Source organism: Coenobita brevimanus, chromosome 50 (genome assembly GCF_032717465.1).
Source record: "Coenobita brevimanus isolate Jiangsu-jjx chromosome 50, ASM3271746v2, whole genome shotgun sequence".
In the NCBI taxonomy this organism is placed as follows: domain Eukaryota; kingdom Metazoa; phylum Arthropoda; class Malacostraca; order Decapoda; family Coenobitidae; genus Coenobita; species Coenobita brevimanus.
The window spans coordinates 36,398,169-36,415,883 of NC_137003.1; the positions used below are offsets into that span (position 1 = coordinate 36,398,169).

General features: G+C 40.1%; 1 protein-coding gene across 1 annotated transcript in view; it reads right to left on the reverse strand.

Annotated features, from left to right (window-relative positions):
* Window positions 1-17,715, reverse strand: part of LOC145399737 (uncharacterized) — a 342,222-nt gene that overhangs the window by 188,219 nt on the left and 136,288 nt on the right. The window lies entirely within an intron of this gene.

Below are 17,715 nucleotides of genomic sequence, written 5' to 3' on the forward strand. Positions count from 1 at the left end.
CCACATCCACTCCACAGTGGTGAACAGTCTTTGATCTGAGAACGCACATGACTTTTGTATATTGTGGCTACCTGCTTGTCAGTGAAGAACTCATGAACTCTGTACATAAGTCCCAGTTTTTTAGTAGCATTTTTAGCAAGGGATTTAACATAAGCCGTCCAGCTTAGGTTGGGGTTTAGAGTAACACCTAGGATATCAATTGTAGTGGATATGGGAATACTGACATCATTTAAAATTGTGTGTGAATCTGAGGGATTCTTTCTATTGGAGAAATTAATGTACACTGTATTTAGTTTTCTGAGCATTAAATGAGACCAGATTTTTTTGTCCCCATTGATTTATTTTTAAAAAGGTCCTGGTTCAAAGAAATTGCTGTGTTTATTTAGGAATTTATAATATCAAATTGTGTAAAGGAGGTACTAATTGTGAAAGAACTATGAAGGGTCGAGTCATCAGCATAAGAGTGTATTGGGTTGTGTGTGACAGATAGGAGGTCATTTATATGAATGAGAAAAAGGGTTGGCACCAAAACTGATCCCTGAGGTACGCCAGCATTTATGGAATGAAACTGAGAATAAATTCCATCTACCATGACCCATATTTTTCTACCATGAAGGTAAGAAGAAATTATAAGAACCAGTGATGCAAGGCCATAGTGTGACATCTTAGACAATAAAGTCTGGTGCCATACTCTGTCAAATGCTTTTGAAATATCAAGTGCTACTGTGTGTGTTTCACCATGTTGGTCTATTGTTTTGTTAATCTGATGGGTAGTCTAAGAAGGCAAAGAATATCTACAGTTGAACGTTCCTGTCTAAATCCATACTGCCGATCACTGATCAAGTTATTGATTTCTAGATGCTTGACTATGTGTTTGTTAATTAGTGTCTCAAAAACTTTAATGGGAACGGAAGTTATGGCAATTGGTCTATAGTTTGATCAGAAGTTGCCCCCTTGATAGGAACAGGATGAATATTCGCTTCTTACCAAGGGGCTGGAAAAATTGAGGTACGGATGCATAAGCGGAAAAATTTTGCTAATACAGGAGCCAACACTGAGGAGCAATTTATAAGTACTATTGAAGGAATTTCATCTGGACCAGTGGCTTTGTCTGCTGATAGATTCTGTAATACGGCTTATATGTGTCTGGTGTGAATCATGAAAGGAGGTATTTGTGGGGAATCAAAATCAAGTACAGGAATATTATGATTTTCTGAATTTAGGGTTGAGTTTGTTGAAAAACTGTCAACAAGAAGGTTGGCTTTTCCGTGTGGGTCACTTACTAGATGTCCACTGGGGGACTGTAACGGTGGAATGGAAGAGGTAATAGTGAAGTTAGTTTTAAATGAATTAAGGGTTGACAAGAATATTTTATCATTTGGATTGTTTAGTAGTTTGTTAGCCTGTCTATGTAGAAAGTTTGATTTAAAAAGATTGATAATAGTTTTGGCATGGTTTCTGATATTTTTATAATAGTTAAAGGTTTCTTTGGTTTTGGTCCTTGTATAAGAGTTATAGGCTATTGTTTTATGTCCTGTTACTCTAGCACAATTGCGGTCAAACCATTTAGGAGAATTACATCTTTTTCTGTAACTAAGATGTGGAATGAATGTTTCCATGCCGACTTTAATGAAACCTGTATGTGGCCCAATGTGGAATTTGCATCACGGGAGAAAAAGGAGGTCCAAGGAACATCCATGAGAAAATTTTGAAGTCCCTCCCAGTCTGCCCTGTCGTAATGCCATTTAGTCATCATGACAGGTTCAGAGCAGAAGGGTGTGGTAGGTGTGAAACTGGTGGCTTGAATCAGACAATGATCTGAGGATCTGAGGGGGGGACTTCACTTCGACATTATAATGATCTGAATTGGTTGTTAGAAACAAGTCCAATACGTGGGGATTTTGATCGGAGTTGTCTGGTACACGGCTGGGTTGACTGACTAACTGGGTGAGATTAAATGAGTCTGCAAATAGCTCACATTCAAGACCAGAGTCATCAGTTCTGGGTGATTAAGTGAGCCATTCGACATTATGGACATTAAAATCACCCAAAATAGTAATTTCTGATGCAGTATTAATGTTGAGGACACTTAGTTGTGAAGACAGAGAGTCAAATAAACTCAGCTCTGAAGGGGCATTAGGGGAACGATAAACACAACAGAAATACAGGGTACTTAATTTTAACAAAAGAATTTAATTTGTATATGGAATAGTCAAAAAAAGAACAATTAAATTTAGTAATCTCCTCCAGGGCAATTTTTGATTTTGCAAGGCAAACATATGCCTCCTTTGGGTCTGAAATTTTGAATCAAGATATATCCAGGAAAATTAAATCTAGCTAAATCAGAGGTGGAGCTTACTTGTGTCTCTGTCAGAAATAGCAGATCAGTGAAAGTGAAAGAAAGGTGAAAGCAAGGGTGACGGTGCAAGTGAAGAGGAATGTTAATGTAAAAGATGGGAAGGCACAAGCGAAGGTGAGTGAATGTAATAATAAAGGTACACGTGAAAGTGAGAAAGTAAAGATGCAAGTGAGGGTAAAAATGAAAATGAAGGTAATGGTGAAAGTGAGTGTAACGGTGAAGGTGAATGTGAAAGTGAGCATGAAAGTGAGTATGAAAGTGAACGTGAATGTCAAAGAGCATGTGAAAGTAAAGGCAAAAATGAAAGGGATGATGAAGATGAAGGTGATGACGAAGACGAAAATATGTGAGGGACGGAGTGACGGCGGTCAGGTGAGAAAGAAGTTGGAGGGTTGCGGCTGTATACACAATTGTAAGCGAGGGAGTTGTGATAAATCTGCAGTACAATACTTCTCTCCAAGTCATCAGTTCACAAATAAATGCTCAAGATTTATTTCTTAAGTTTGTTTATTCATGTTTTATGAATAAATAACAAATAATGTTTACCAAATGAACTTACTGTTTTAATATTGCACCACTACAGATCGCTGCAATCATGTGTGTTACGTCTATGAAGTGTGATTAAGAGGAGGTTACGTTTCAAGTGGAATTGTTTGTCAGGCCCTGAACAAGAGTGGTATTGTATATACTGTACAGGACCGCAATGATATAGCCTAAGTATAAGAGTATACATTAGATGTCAAGGAAAAATAAGTAACTGGGAAGGTAAATTCCCAAAGCTTTGCAGTTAACTGGGATTGTACTATTATTGTATTGTATCAACACTGTATTGCATTTTATGCTTAATTTTCATTTTTTACTCATTGGAAAGTTTTTAGGACAGAGGGTTGAGATGGAAGTAAAGCAGTATCTGGCCCAATGCCAAATGTTGAAGCGATGGAAGGGTATTATGCTATATCCAGCATTTCACTTTATTGGCATAGGGGTTGGCTGAATTACAACAGATAATTGAGAGTTCACTGTATCCCCCTTTGTTGCTACCCCATCTCCACTCCTGGAAAAGCCTTCTTTTCTCCTTAACTGCAGCTTCTACCCCCTCATCCCGCCACCATGTTACCTTATGTCTTAGGGGAGCCCTTGTCCATCCACACAATGAATCAGTAACTCACAGATTTTCCCTGAGAGCTCTGTACTGTTCATCAACATTTCTGTCAGTTTCTCTCTGTTCAGCCACCACCCTACTCCTTTTGTTATAGAAGGTATCCCTTACAGCTAGGTTTGTCAACGTCCACATTTTCCTGGTATATAGGTCTTCTTGGTCACCATCCGCTCCTTAAGCTCTATGGCACACATCAGTAACCTGTACTGCTGCGCTCTCTCTCTCTCTCTCTGTAAGTATGTGTGTGCATATATATACAATTTATATACATGTATATATATATATATATATATATATATATATATATATATATATATATATAGTGAGTCCTTGAAATACGAAAACTCGAAGTACGAATTTCCGATGGTACGAAAGCGATAAATATAGGACAAATTCCACAATACGAAAGTATCTCTCTCGATGGTACGAAAAACAATACGACAGGAAATAGGAAATATTCAAAATGGGCGTGCTGCACAGCGCCGCGCTTGCTTGCAGTGAGAAAATGAACAAACCCCTCTCTGGTAAACACATTTTCGCGTGCTTCCCAGTCGAGTCACATTCGTCCTGTCCTCTCAGGTTCGCTGTACATTACGTTGTTTTTCGCTGTTCTTCACCTTTTTGTATTTCCTCCATGCCTCCCCAGCGCCCTGCATCATCTCCAGCATCCAGGGAGCCAGGTGCAAAGAAGAAAAACCATCGTACTCTCACACTTGAGAGGAAATTGGAAATACGGCAAGCTCACCCCCAATGCGTGGGTTTCGTTCCTAACATGGCGCGTTCGGCGCGAAACCGCGTAAGTTTTAACTACTCCTTATTTTGCTCCCTAGATCTCCTAAACGTGGTCTTTTGCTGTTATCTGCCATTGGTAATCAATATGAAGCACTTTAAGTGATTAGAAGGTTTATTTAATGTTATAACTTACAAATACAGTACTGCACAGCAAAACTTCAACATTGAAATACCTAAACACAAGGCAACATTCCGATGCCGAAACCAGTCGGCGTCGGAATGTTGCCTTGTGTTTACGTATTTATATGTCGAAGCTTTGCTGTGCAGTACTGTATTTGTAAGTTATAACATTAAATAAACCGTCTAACCACTTAAAGTGCTTCACATTGATTACCAATGGCAGATAACAGCAAAATACCACGTTTAGGGAGTCTAAGGAGCAAAATGGTTTCTGGACTATTCGCTGTCAAGCCAGTTCGCCGTCACAACAATAACAAGACAACATAGACTTTGATGGATCCCACCGAAATATAGTTATTAAAGTATTGATTAATTAATAATAAGTATATTTATAAAAATATTGATTAATTAATATATTTATAGAATGACAGGGAATCATACAGGGTGCGAATTGTCCAGATGGGGAATCGTTCATGTTTTGACAGGGAATTGACATGATGGCAAATTGTCTTGGAACCTACCGACCGTGTGTAATCTATAACTGGTTACAAGGCTTTATTTAATACTTTAACTTTCTTTAAGTGCTTTAACTTACAAGTGCATACCAGAATAGTAAATATTTAACTTACATATACAGTAAAGTGGAAAAGCAGTACAGCAAATATTTAACAAACAAATAAAAAGGTAATATTCTAAGGCCTATCAGAAAACTGGTTATAAGACTTTATTTCTTGCTTCAACGTTATTTAATAATACTTTAACTGGCACATAAACTTACCAGAACAGTACTGTAAATATTTAACTTACAAATACAGCACTGAGGGAAAGCAGTACAGCGAATCACATCACGTGATCAAAACAAACCGTGCGTGCTGAGCTGATGTTCGAGGATTTGGCCTATCAAAGGCCTCTCTTGCGTAAATATATAGTTTTCGTAATGGTTCTTTAATCTTACGTTATCTTATACATATCCCAGCACTAACAGTGTATAATTGTGAGCGCGTTCGGAGAGAATGTGTTCCGGGCGAGTTTCCTGTACAGTAGTTAGCTTGATTTATTTACTGGTAAATGTACAGTGAAAGACACAACTATCTTCCCAGTTCAGTCTGATGAAAATTTACACCAGGCGAAATACAGTGAAAACCCTGTTTCTACTAGTGCGTGTTTCAAATGGTTCGTTTCCACGCTATATTCGTCAGACTTTGGGAAGATACTTGAGTCTTTCACTGTACATTTGAAGCAGCAAAAAGACCCTACCAATTCAATTCATAATCCTACAGCTTGTTTCTGTAATTTTCTGACAACTTTCAGTGTGGCAAATTACTTTCTTACCGAAAAATTTCCTCCCCATTATTATCGTCACTTTCTCCTACGATCGTTTTCACCCAGTGGAAGAAAGTCAACGTGCTCAAAGGTGAATATCGTTTCCCAATTTCCCAACTGTTAGGTTAAAATTATTAGGTACAAATAAGCTCTGTTAGGCCAGGTTTAGTTAAACACTTTGGGAAGAACAGTCCTTGCCCCCATTATGTTAACGAAATAAACAAGAGTTGTCACACCAGAACAGCTAAAAATGATGGGGAAATAGATTTAATAAGAAGCGTTTACTGTATTTACCAACCCAGAAATAATCTGAAAAATATAACAGACTATCAGGAAGAACTGATTTGGGAAGGTGCTTTTACTGCTTAAAGTAAAACATATGTTTAGCTCCCTCAATGGCTGTGGGTTCAGATATTTGTGTGCTCCCGTGGTCAGCCTTGGGACCATTTTTTCAAAGGTCTAAAATCAATTTCTTTTTCTTACATATGTGAAAAGACTCATCTGGCACACCTGGCTTTTTTTTTTAATTAATATTATTATATCTTCCCCTAAACCCATCCTGTGATTTGCTATGATTCGTGTAAGAATTAATAAAATTAGGATGCGTGTTACATCAGCATGTATACATCGGCCGAAAACTTTTGGGACAAAATGAACTGTGAATGCCAGACTGCTTGAGGTGGTAGAGTAGGGTCGTGTAAATACACCAGTGACCCTCGTTCCCTTCCCATAATTGCTTGCAGATTTTTTTAGCTCACCCTAACTCAACGTCACTGACACCAGTACATTAAGGCATTGTTCAGGGCCAGCAGCCATGAAAGCGATAATGGAATACAGTATTGTTTGTATCAGTCCTCTCTCTTTCACACATGCATATAAGAACAAACAAAAGAATGAGCAGTAAATGTACACTAACTCTAAGGAGCAGAAATAACTGTGCTCAGTCGGTCCGAAATATATTGGGAAGAGTGATATCGAATGAAGAATGTGGAACTGAATGCTAACCTATGAGAACATGTGGGACGAAAGAGTAATTTTTTCCGATTAGCAAACATTTTTGTTCCGTATCGTATCTTGAAATTGTAAAACCCATAATCTTTCGTGTAAGCATTCAGGCTAAAGACCTTACCAATTCAGTTCATATTCCTCTAGTTTGTCTTATATATTCTTCTGACAATTTTGAGGGTGGTAAATTATGTTCTCTTGCTGAAAGAAACTTACTCAAAATTAGGGCACAAGTAACATAAGCATGTAAACATTGGAGTGGAGTGACGAGAACGCCTGACTCATGGGATGATAGAGTAGGGTCATGTACACACACCAGTGACCTTCGTTCCTTTCCCGTAATTGTTCGCAGTTTTTTATAATGCCCTAACTCAGCGTCATTGACGCTGAAACAGTGAAGTGTTGTTCAAGGCTGGCAGCTATGAAGGGGTTAATGGCATACTGTATGAAAAATTCAAAATGGGCGCGGTGCACAGCGCCACACTCACTTGCCGAGAGAAAATGAACTAACCCCTCTCTGGTAAACAAATTTTTGCACACTTCTCAGTTGAGTCCACGTCCCTCCTCTCCTCACAGCCTCGCTGTACGTGGATATTTTCGCAGCCCTTCACCTTTTCGTACTGTTTCGCCATGTCTCCCAAGCACCCTGCATCATCTCCAGCATTGGGGGAGCCCACTGCAAAGAAGCAGCAGCGACGTACTCTAATTCTGGAAAGGAAATTGGAAATTATAAGACCCCATGAGGTGGGGCAGGGAGTCTCGGAGATTGGGCGTGCTTTAGGCCTTGCTCTTTCCACCATTGGAACTGTGATGAAGAAAAAGATGAAAAAGAATATGGCCACCTCCTTCTCTACAATTGTATATAGGTATTGCTTACTTCTTAATAGGAGGGGGGTGAAGTTTAGGTGAGGGTCTGAAGGGGTCCTGGGACGCATACCTCCATTTATATGTGTATTTCAATGGGGAAAATCGTTCCGATATACGAGATTTCGAATTACGAAAGTTTTTTTTGGTCCCTATCCCTTTCGTATATCAAGGACTCACTATATATATATATATATATATATATATATATATATATATATAAATGCTCTCAACTCTCCAACTCGAATTCTTCCCGCTCCTTCTGGCACCTTGCCAAAAATCTTTCTAACAACTTTACCTCATCATCCTTCCCTCCTCTTTTCTACTCTGATGGTTCTGTAGCTATTTCTTCTACTGATAAAGCAGATCTCTTCGCACAGACTTTCTCCTCCAATTCCACCTTAGACGATTCCGGTGCTGTTCCTCCATCACTTCCCCCCTCTGACTTCCTCATGGCTGACATTAAAATTTCTTCAGTTGATGTATTTTCTGCCATTACTGGCCTCAGTACTAACAAGGCATATGGGCCTGATGGGGTCCCTCCTGTTGTTCTCAAAAACTGTGCTTCTGTGCTTACACCCTGCCTAGGCAAACTATTTCGCCTTTGTCTGTCAACTTGTACCTTCCCTTCTTGCTGGAAGTTTGCTCTCATTCAGCCAGTCCCAAAGAAGGGTGACCACTCCCAACCCTCCAACTATCGTCCACTTGCTTTAACGTCCTGTATTTCAAAAGTTTTCAAGTCAATTCTTAATAGAAAAATTTTAAGGCATCTTTCTTATCACAACCTTCTTTCCGATCGTCAGTATGGGTTCCGTCAGGGACGCTCCACTGGCTATCTTCTCACCTACCTTTCAGACTCCTGGTCATCCTCCTTTCGGGACTTTGGCGAAAGCTTTGCCATTGCACTTGACATCCCAAAGGCTTTCGATCGAGTCTGGCATAAATCTTTAATTTCCAAACTGCCCTCCTACGGTTTCTATCCTTCTATCTGTGCCTTCATCGCTAGCTTCCTTTCTGGTCGTTCTATAGCTGCTGTCGTAGACGGCCATCGTTCTTCTCCTAGATCTATCAACAGTGGTGTTCCTCAGGGCTGTGCCCTATCACCAACTCTCTTCCTTTTATTCATCAATGATCTTCTAAGCTGTACATCTAACCCTATCCACTCATACGCTGATGACTCCACCCTTCACCTTTCCATTCGGTTCCCGCAACGCCCATCTCAACAGTTACTTCAAGAAACAAGGGATGAGGCTATGGCACACCTAATGTCTGACTTGGCTCATATCTCTGACTGAGGTAAAAATAATATGGTTGTCTTTAATGCATCTAAGACTCAGTTCTTGCACCTGTCAACCCGACAAAATCTTCCACAGGTATACCCACTAATGTTTAATAATATTCCGATTAATCCTGCATCATCCTTGAACATGCTTGGGGTTTCATTTACTCGGGACTTATCTTGGAAAGATCATATTACATCTCTTGTAAAATCTGCTTCCAAGAGATTGGGTGTGCTGAGCCGACTCCGCTCTTTCTTTACCCCTGCACAATTGTTGACTCTATACAGGGGTTTTATCCGCCCCTGTGTGGAGTACAACTCTCATGTGTGGGGAGGCTCCCCACATACAGCTCTTCTCAATAGGGTGGAGTCAAAGGCTTTTCGTCTCATTAACTCTCCTCCTCTTACTGACTCCCTTCAACCTCAGTCTCTTCGCCGCACTGTTGCATCTTTATCTCTTTTCTATCGTTACTTTAATGGTCACTGCTCCTCTGAACTGTCTGCTTGCATTCCTCCACCTCTACGACGGGCGCGTAGCACCCGTCTGGCAGCAAACTCTCATCCCTTTTCTGTCCAACTCTCTAATGCAAGAGTTAACCGTTACTCCCAATCTTTCATTTATGCAACAGGTCAGCTCTGGAACTGTCTCCCTCTGTCTGTATTTCCTTCTGCCTATGATCTCCAGTCTTTCAAACGTAGTGTGTCCAGGCATCTCAAAATGATCGGATCTTGAATTTGGCTCTCTATTGTATTTTGTTTTTCTCTTGGAGGGAACTGTTACTGCGGGCTCATGGCCTTTGGTTCCTTCTTCCTCGCATAAAAAAAAAAAAAAAAAAAAATCAAGTGACTGGATGGTGAGCACCCCCATCTACCACAATATATATATATATATATATATATATATATATATATATATATATATATATCTATTGCCAGACGCCTCAATCCCGTTTGGGGTGGCCACAAACAAATCGCCTCCAACTCGCCCTGTCCCCCGCCATTTCACTGCCCTGCTCCCAACTCACACCCCCCTCTCTCATATACCTCTCCACCCCATCCCTCCATCTCATCCTCGGCCTCCCCCTCCCTCTTCCCTCCTCCACCTCACTCACATACACTCTCTTCGTCAGTCTTTCACCCTCCATCCTCTCCACATGGCCAAACCACCTCAGTGTGTTCCTCATAACGCTTCCTATCACATCCACATCCACACCACAACGCTCCTTTATATCCTCATTCGTCAGCCTGTCTCTCCATGTGACTCCACAGGCTCCTCTTAAATAACTGATTTCCACTGTGGTAGGTGGGGGCACTCACCATCCAGTCACTTGATGTAGTGCTGCTCTCGTGTGTCTGCCCTTTCCTCTCCTCCATCCTTCTTTTCTTCAATCCTCTTCTGTCTTTCTTTCCTTCAATCTTTCCTCTCCTTCCGCCTAGGGATGACTTTACAATCCCTCTTCTTTCTTTCTTTCATTCTTTTCTCTTCCTTCTGCCTGTGGGTGACTCTACAATAAGTGACAAGCCAAATGGTTTCCTGTACACCAGGAAACCATTTACTACACTGGGTGGTAACCACATAACCAAATTTTGGCACCTGGTGGTTTTGTGGGTAATTACGGAGCTCCAATCGGATTGAGCCGGTGAAGGTTTATATCCAACGGGTGGTTGGGGTTTACTGCTCACGTAATGCCACTCAGGGATGAGTGAGGCAGGTCATTCTCATCTTAATGTCAGGACCAACTTGCCTAGCCCCGGATTCCTACGCTCCTCACGGGACAATGTAGGACTGGATGATGAATGAATGAATGAAAACATATCTATCTATCTATCTATATATATATATATATACAGTAGGCTCTCGATCTTCGATTAATCTTACTTCGATATTTTGTACTTCGATCAAACTCGCCTGCTCGTCCAAAATTTGTGCTTTGATTTCAAAAGCTGTGCTTCAATCACTCAAGCCAGGTTGTGAGCGCAAGTCGAAACTCATCTGTTCATCTGTCATGGCACCTACCGCCCACTTGGAGAAGCTTGCCCTCATTCATACGTTTGAAATCTTTTTTGTGATGATGAAGGCAGTGAAAGCATCAACAGCAGTGGCCATGGTGACTGGGACAAGGATAAGGAAGCAGGTGTTCACTCAAGAGGGGTTGGGGAGAGTGCGAGTGATGGCAGCGAGGGTGGCAGTGGTGGCTGGCAACAGTGACTCAACCACCACCTCAGAACCGGTCGGGACAATTCGCCATCATAACAATAACAAGACAGTCTGCCGTCATTAACCCTTTAACCGCAGGCTTGTTTTGCTTTTTCTTGCGGCTCCCACAGGCATATTCGCGCTCCAACAGACTCTCTAAAAATATTTGCCAAAAATCAGTTATTAGTCCTAGAATATTAAAATCACATATGCTTATGGCACATACCTTCAGCTTTTTCCTGGGGTGTTTGTTGAGCCTTCGTCGAGTACCGTAGCACTTGTGGAGACCTCTGAAGTTGGGTAATGAAGTCTCCACTTTACACTTCCCAACAACCCATAATATGATTACCACAGCCTGATATTATCACTAGAAACACTATTCTATGATTCTCAAATAGTTTGGAATCCATACTCCAAAAAAAAAAAACATTGTGAAAGCAATGAAAATTACGAGGGCATATGACCTTCCCACTTCCGATCGTTCACCGCTGGTGTTCTGTCATTTATTATTCATAAAAACACTCACAGTTTATATTTCTATTACTATATAACACTTATATATATCTACAGTCTTTATCCATAAGTTTCCTTCAGTAACAGTGGTTTATTGTCACTGTAGGCATTCAATTTCTTTCAGTAAAATACGTAGCATTCACTTTCTCGTCCTGTATACTAGCACTGAGAGTGAATGTCACTTTCACCTTCACTCTCATAACTCATAGTATTCATACATGCTAGAGTGAAACTTTCATTTTCATTACTCTTAGTATATATACTCGTATTCTTATAATACTACTCATTTACATTTCTATTTACTTTCTCTACTTTATTTACATTATTTACATTTCTATTTTATTTACACTGTGTTATGCACTGTCAATTGAAGTAACTTATAAAACTATTTTCCACTGTTCACTTATATTTACATTCATAGCTTTCACTTCCTGTTTACACATTATTTACACATTATTTACAATACCACTTGCACTGTTTTACTCAACAGAAAGATCGTAGTCACTCTTTATCAATTGTCAGCCCTTTACCTCTTTCCACACGAGCCTTAGTACGGGGTAAAGGTCACAGGGCCCTTTGCATGGGGTTAAAAAGCGGCAGAAGTTAGAAGGAGCGAATCAAACATACTTTCACCTTGAAAGACGAAAGTGAACTGATAGTGGTGGCCTCCTGCCGCCTGGCTACGGTGTGTGCAATACTGCCAACTTCAGCCTTGTGAGACCTGCTAATATACAGCAATGAAATGATTGGCAGGAAACCAATACATAATAAATTAGGTAGTTCCAGGTGAATGTAAATATCACTTAGGCTTCTCCCTTCCCTCCTTCTATGTATATTTATTACGAAAATAGATTATACGCCATATTTCAAGGGGAAATAAACAGCTAAAATTAGCGAACGAGTGCACGTGCGGTGTTGGCAGGTGATAATTACCCAATTCCAGGTGTATGGCACTATCACTTACCTTATTTCTCTCTTGTATATATTATTTGGTATAAGAATTGGGCATACGGTTTATTTCAATGGATGAAATCAGTGGAAAATTCCAGGGAAGATTTACTTAGTGTAGAATACAGTGTGGTGGCTTGCAATAATTAGGTAGTTCCAGGTGAATGTAAATATCACTTAGGCTTCTCCCTTCCTTTCTTATATACTGTATATTTTATTACGAAAATAGATTATACGGCATATTTCAAGGAGAAATAAACAGCAAAAATTAGCGAACGAGTGCACGTGAGGTGTTGTCAGGTGATAATTAGCCAATTCTAGGTGTATGGCACTCTCACTTACCTTATTTCTTTCTTGTATATATTATTTGGTATAAGAATAGGGCATAGGGCTTATTTCAATGGATGAAATCAGTGAAAAATTCCAGGGAAGATCTACTTAGCATAGCACGGCCGGGCAGGCGAGAGGATAGGTTAATGGAGGGGAGTCAAGAACGGGGAGAAATGGCTAAATTGTCAACAATGGATGGGAGTACAGATGACATTAGGAGTGCTGACTAGTGTTGGACATTGGCAGTACTGATAGATGATACAAGCCACCACTTGAAAGCCCAGGCGAATTCAAAATAACAAAGAATCACAAAAGTGACGCCCCACGGTGTGATCCCTTGCTCCCAAACGTCACGAAAGAGGCGCCCCGCGGTTAAGGGGTTAATGAAGACAGCTATGAGTGATGCTAGAATATCATTCAAAGGCGAATACAGAAAGGAAGAAACAAGTTAATTACAGTGAGTCCTTGATATACAAAAGGGATAGGGACCAAAAAAAACTTTCATAATTCAAAATCTCGTATATTGGAAAGATTTTCCCCATTCAAATATACATATAAATGGGGGTATGCATCCCAGGACCCCCTCGAACCCCCACCTAAACTTTATCCCCCCCCTATTAAGATGTATGCAATACCTGTATACAACTGTAGAGAATGAGGTGGCCATATTCTTGTACATCTCATTTTTATCGTCACAGTCCCAATGGTGGAAACAGCAAGGCCTAAAGCACGCCCAATCTCCGAGACTCCCTGCCCCTCCTCATGGGGTCTTATAATTTCCAATTTCCTTTCCAGAATTAGAGTACGTCGCTGCTGCTTCTTTGCAGTGGACTCCCCCAATGCTGGAGATGATGCAGGGTGCTTGGGAGACATGGCGAAACAGTACGAAAAGGTAAAGGGCTGCGAAAATATCCACATACAGCGAGGCTGTGAGGAGAGGAGGGACGTGGACTCAACTGAGAAGCGTGCAAAAATTTGCTTACCAGAGAGGGGTTAGTTCATTTTCTCTCGGCAAGTGAGAGCGGCGCTGTGCACCGCGCCCATTTTGAATTTTTCATACAGTATGCCATTAACCCCTTCATAGCTGCCGGCCTTGAACAACACTTCACTGTTTCAGTGTCAATGACGCTGAGTTAGGGCATTATAAAAAACTGCGAACAATTACAGGAATGCAACGAAGGTCACTGGTGTGTGTACATGACCCTACTCTACCATCCCATGAGTCAGGCGTTCTCGTCACTCCACTCCAATGTTTACATGCCTATGTTACATGTGCCCAAATTTTGAGTAAGTTTCTTTCAGCAAGAGAACATAATTTACCACCCTCAAAATAGTCAGAAAAATATAGAAGACAAACTAGAGGAATATGAACTGAATTGGTAAGGTCTTTAGCCTGAATGCTTACACGAAAGATTATGGGTTTTACAATTTCAAGATACGATACGGAACAAAAATGTTTGCTAATCGGAAAAAATTACTCTTTCGTCCCACATGTTCTCATAGGTTAGCATTCAGTTCCACATTCTTCATTCGGTATCACTCTTCCCAATATACTTCGGACCGACTGAGCACAGTTATTTCTGCTCCTTAGAGTTAGTGTACATTTACTGCTCATTCTTTTGTTTGTTCTTATATGCATGTGTGAAAGAGAGAGGACTGATACAAACAATACTGTATTCCATTATCGCTTTCATGGCTGCTGGCCCTGAACAATGCCTTACTGTACTGGTGTCAGTGACGTTGAGTTAGGGTGAGCTATAAAAAACTGCGAGCAATTATGGGAAGGGAACGAGGGTCACTGGTGTGTTTACAAGACCCTACTCTACCACCTCAAGAAGTCTGGCATTCACAGTTCACTTCATCCCAAATGTTTTTGCCGATGTTTACATGCTGATGTAATATGCATCCTAATTTTATTAACCCGCCCCATCCCGACATTTTTGGACCTTTTTTTTTTTGGCCCAAACATCCGCTTTTGGTGAGAAACATCAAAAATTCATAGAGAAATCGCTCACCTGAGGTTTAAAATACCGATTTAGGTACGAGTAATTCCTTACCTGACTGGGTTTTCTAACAGGCTGGCACCAAAGAAGATGAGTTCTATGGGAGGGTAACTATTTTATCCACTCATAAACAGTATTTATTTATTTACTTGGTACGAATTTATATGTAGTACAAGAGTATACTGGTTTTCAAACAGTAATATAGGCATTATAAGCATGGTTTCACTCACTAACTCATCACCATTCATGACCTTTTTTTTCCCACATTACCTGATCATCATTTCTGACTGTTTCTTCCTCTAATGCTATGTAAACTTTGTCCTCCACATTGTCATCGATTGGGGACTCACTCTGGCCCTGAATGTCTTTAATGGCCAGGTCACTGGTAATAGGTGAATTACCGAGACAATGGCGTGCAGGAGAGGGGGGGGGAGAGATTATGCGGTGTAAGACATTGTTCCTGCTTGGCATCTTGTAGAGGAATAGAGGAAGGTGTCCCGTGTATACATGCCAAAAATCACTCACGAAATCACTCGCGAAAATTGAAAATTGTGCAAATTAGGGACCTTGCAATGTTGCCACGTTAATTCACGTCGCCGGGACGGCGCAGGTTAATTCCTACACGAATCATAGCAAATCACACGATGGGTTTAGGGGAAAAAATAATTTAAAAATAAAAAGCCAGGTGTGCCAGACGAGTCTTTTCACATATGTAAGAAAAAGAAATTGATTTTAGAACTTTGAAAAAATGGTCCCAAGGCTGACCACGGGAGCACACAAATATCTGAACCCACAGCCATTGAGGGGGCTAAACATACGTTTTACTTTAAGCAGTAAAAGCACCTTACCAAATCAGTTCTTCCTGATAGTCTGTTATATTTTTCAGATTATTTCTGGGTTGGTAAATACAGTAAACGTTTCTTATTAAATCTGTTTCCCCATCATTTTTAGCTGTTCTGGTGTGACAACTCTTGTCTATTTTGTTAACATAAAGGCAGAAAGGACTGATCTTCCCTGAGTGTTTAACTAAACCTGGCCTAACCTAGCTTATCTGTACCTAATAATTTTAACCTAACAGTTGGGAAATTGGGAAACGATATCCACCCTCGAGCACGCTGAGTTTCTTCCACTGGGCTGGAAACGATCGTAGGAGAAAGTGACAATAATAAGGGGGAGGAAATTTTTCAGCAAGAAAAAGTAATTTGCCATACTGAAAGTTGTCAGAAAATTACAGAAACAAGCTGTAGGATTATGAATTGAATTGGTAAGGTCTTTCTGCTGCTTCATGTGTACAATGAAAGACTCAAGTAGCTTCCCAAAGTCTGATGAATATAGCAAGGAAAAATCGAACCATTTGAAACACACACTAGTAGAAACAGGGTTTTCATTGTATTTTGCCTGGTGTAAATTTTCATCAGACTGAACTGGGAAGATAGTTGTGTCTTTCACTGTACATTTACCGGTAAATAAATCAAGCTAACAGTACCTGTGTTTTGTTTCTGCCAGATTAATCGTGATTTCAGACTATTCAGGCACTTCTTCACATCATATAGTCTGGATAATCGGGCAATCTCTGCATTTCCTTTCATATCGAGTATCGATTTTTGTATCAACGAGAAAGATATTTTCGTACTATGGAACTTGTCCTACATTAATCAATTTCGTACCATCGAAAATTCATATGTCAGGTTTTCATATTTCGAGGACTCACTGTATTGACTAAAGGTGCAACTAATAAATACTGTAACATCCACAGCCTATGCTATTGAACATAGACTCTGATGGATCCCCATGAAATATAGTTATTAAAGTATTGATTAATTAATAATACAGTGAAAGTCCAATTCTTCTGCATCCAATTCCCTGGCAAATCTGACATTTCGGCAGTTTTGAGAAATAGTCCCATTTACGAAAATCTCTGATCGTTCGGCAGATTTTCCGCTTTTTTTCGTCAGTCTTGAAATTCTCCATGAGGACCCTCTACTGCTGGGGACTTCTTCCAGCAGTAGAAGACTCCAATCAACCCCTTCTATTGTACATATGTAGATAAGAAACCTACTATAAGTTTAGGTAAGTGAATGTGAACTTGTAGGCCTCCTGTACCATTACATTTATATACAGTATGGTCACTAATTTCTTTATTTTTCATATTCATGTATAGTACTGTATTCATTACAGTATTGTACAGTATCAAACAGTATACAGTACTCTCTCCAAACACATTTGTAATGATATGAGTAGTGATGATAGTGTTCACCGAAACATATAAGGTATTGAGTGGGTAGGGTTTTTGATAATTCGGCAATTTTGATTTTTCAGCACTAGCCTGGTCCCATAGATGCCGAAAAATCGGACTTCTACTGTATGTATATTTATAGAATGACGGGAAATCGTCCAGGGTGCGAATTGTCCTGATGGGGAATCGTCCATGTTTTGACAGCGAATTGACTTGACGGTGAATTGTCTCAGAACCCAACACTCACCACATGAGCTTCATTCTTGCTAAATTAAAGTGTGTGCAACCTGTATTTCTTGCATTTATTGCTAATAGTAAGTAAATATGTACTAAATATAAGCAAATATATGGCTGTGTTAAGATTTTGGGTGGGTATAAGTGTATACGTAAAAGTTGATGTAGGTTTGTCGGCGACACGCCGGTCTCATTAATTTTTTTTCCTTAAGTTTATCAATTCACACTTCGATAAATTGCATTTTGATCATTTTTTTCAGTCCCAAAACTGATCGAAGATCGAGAGCCATCTGAATACAGTATATATATTAGGGTGGTCCTTATACGTTAGGGCCAAAATTCGATTTCAAAAA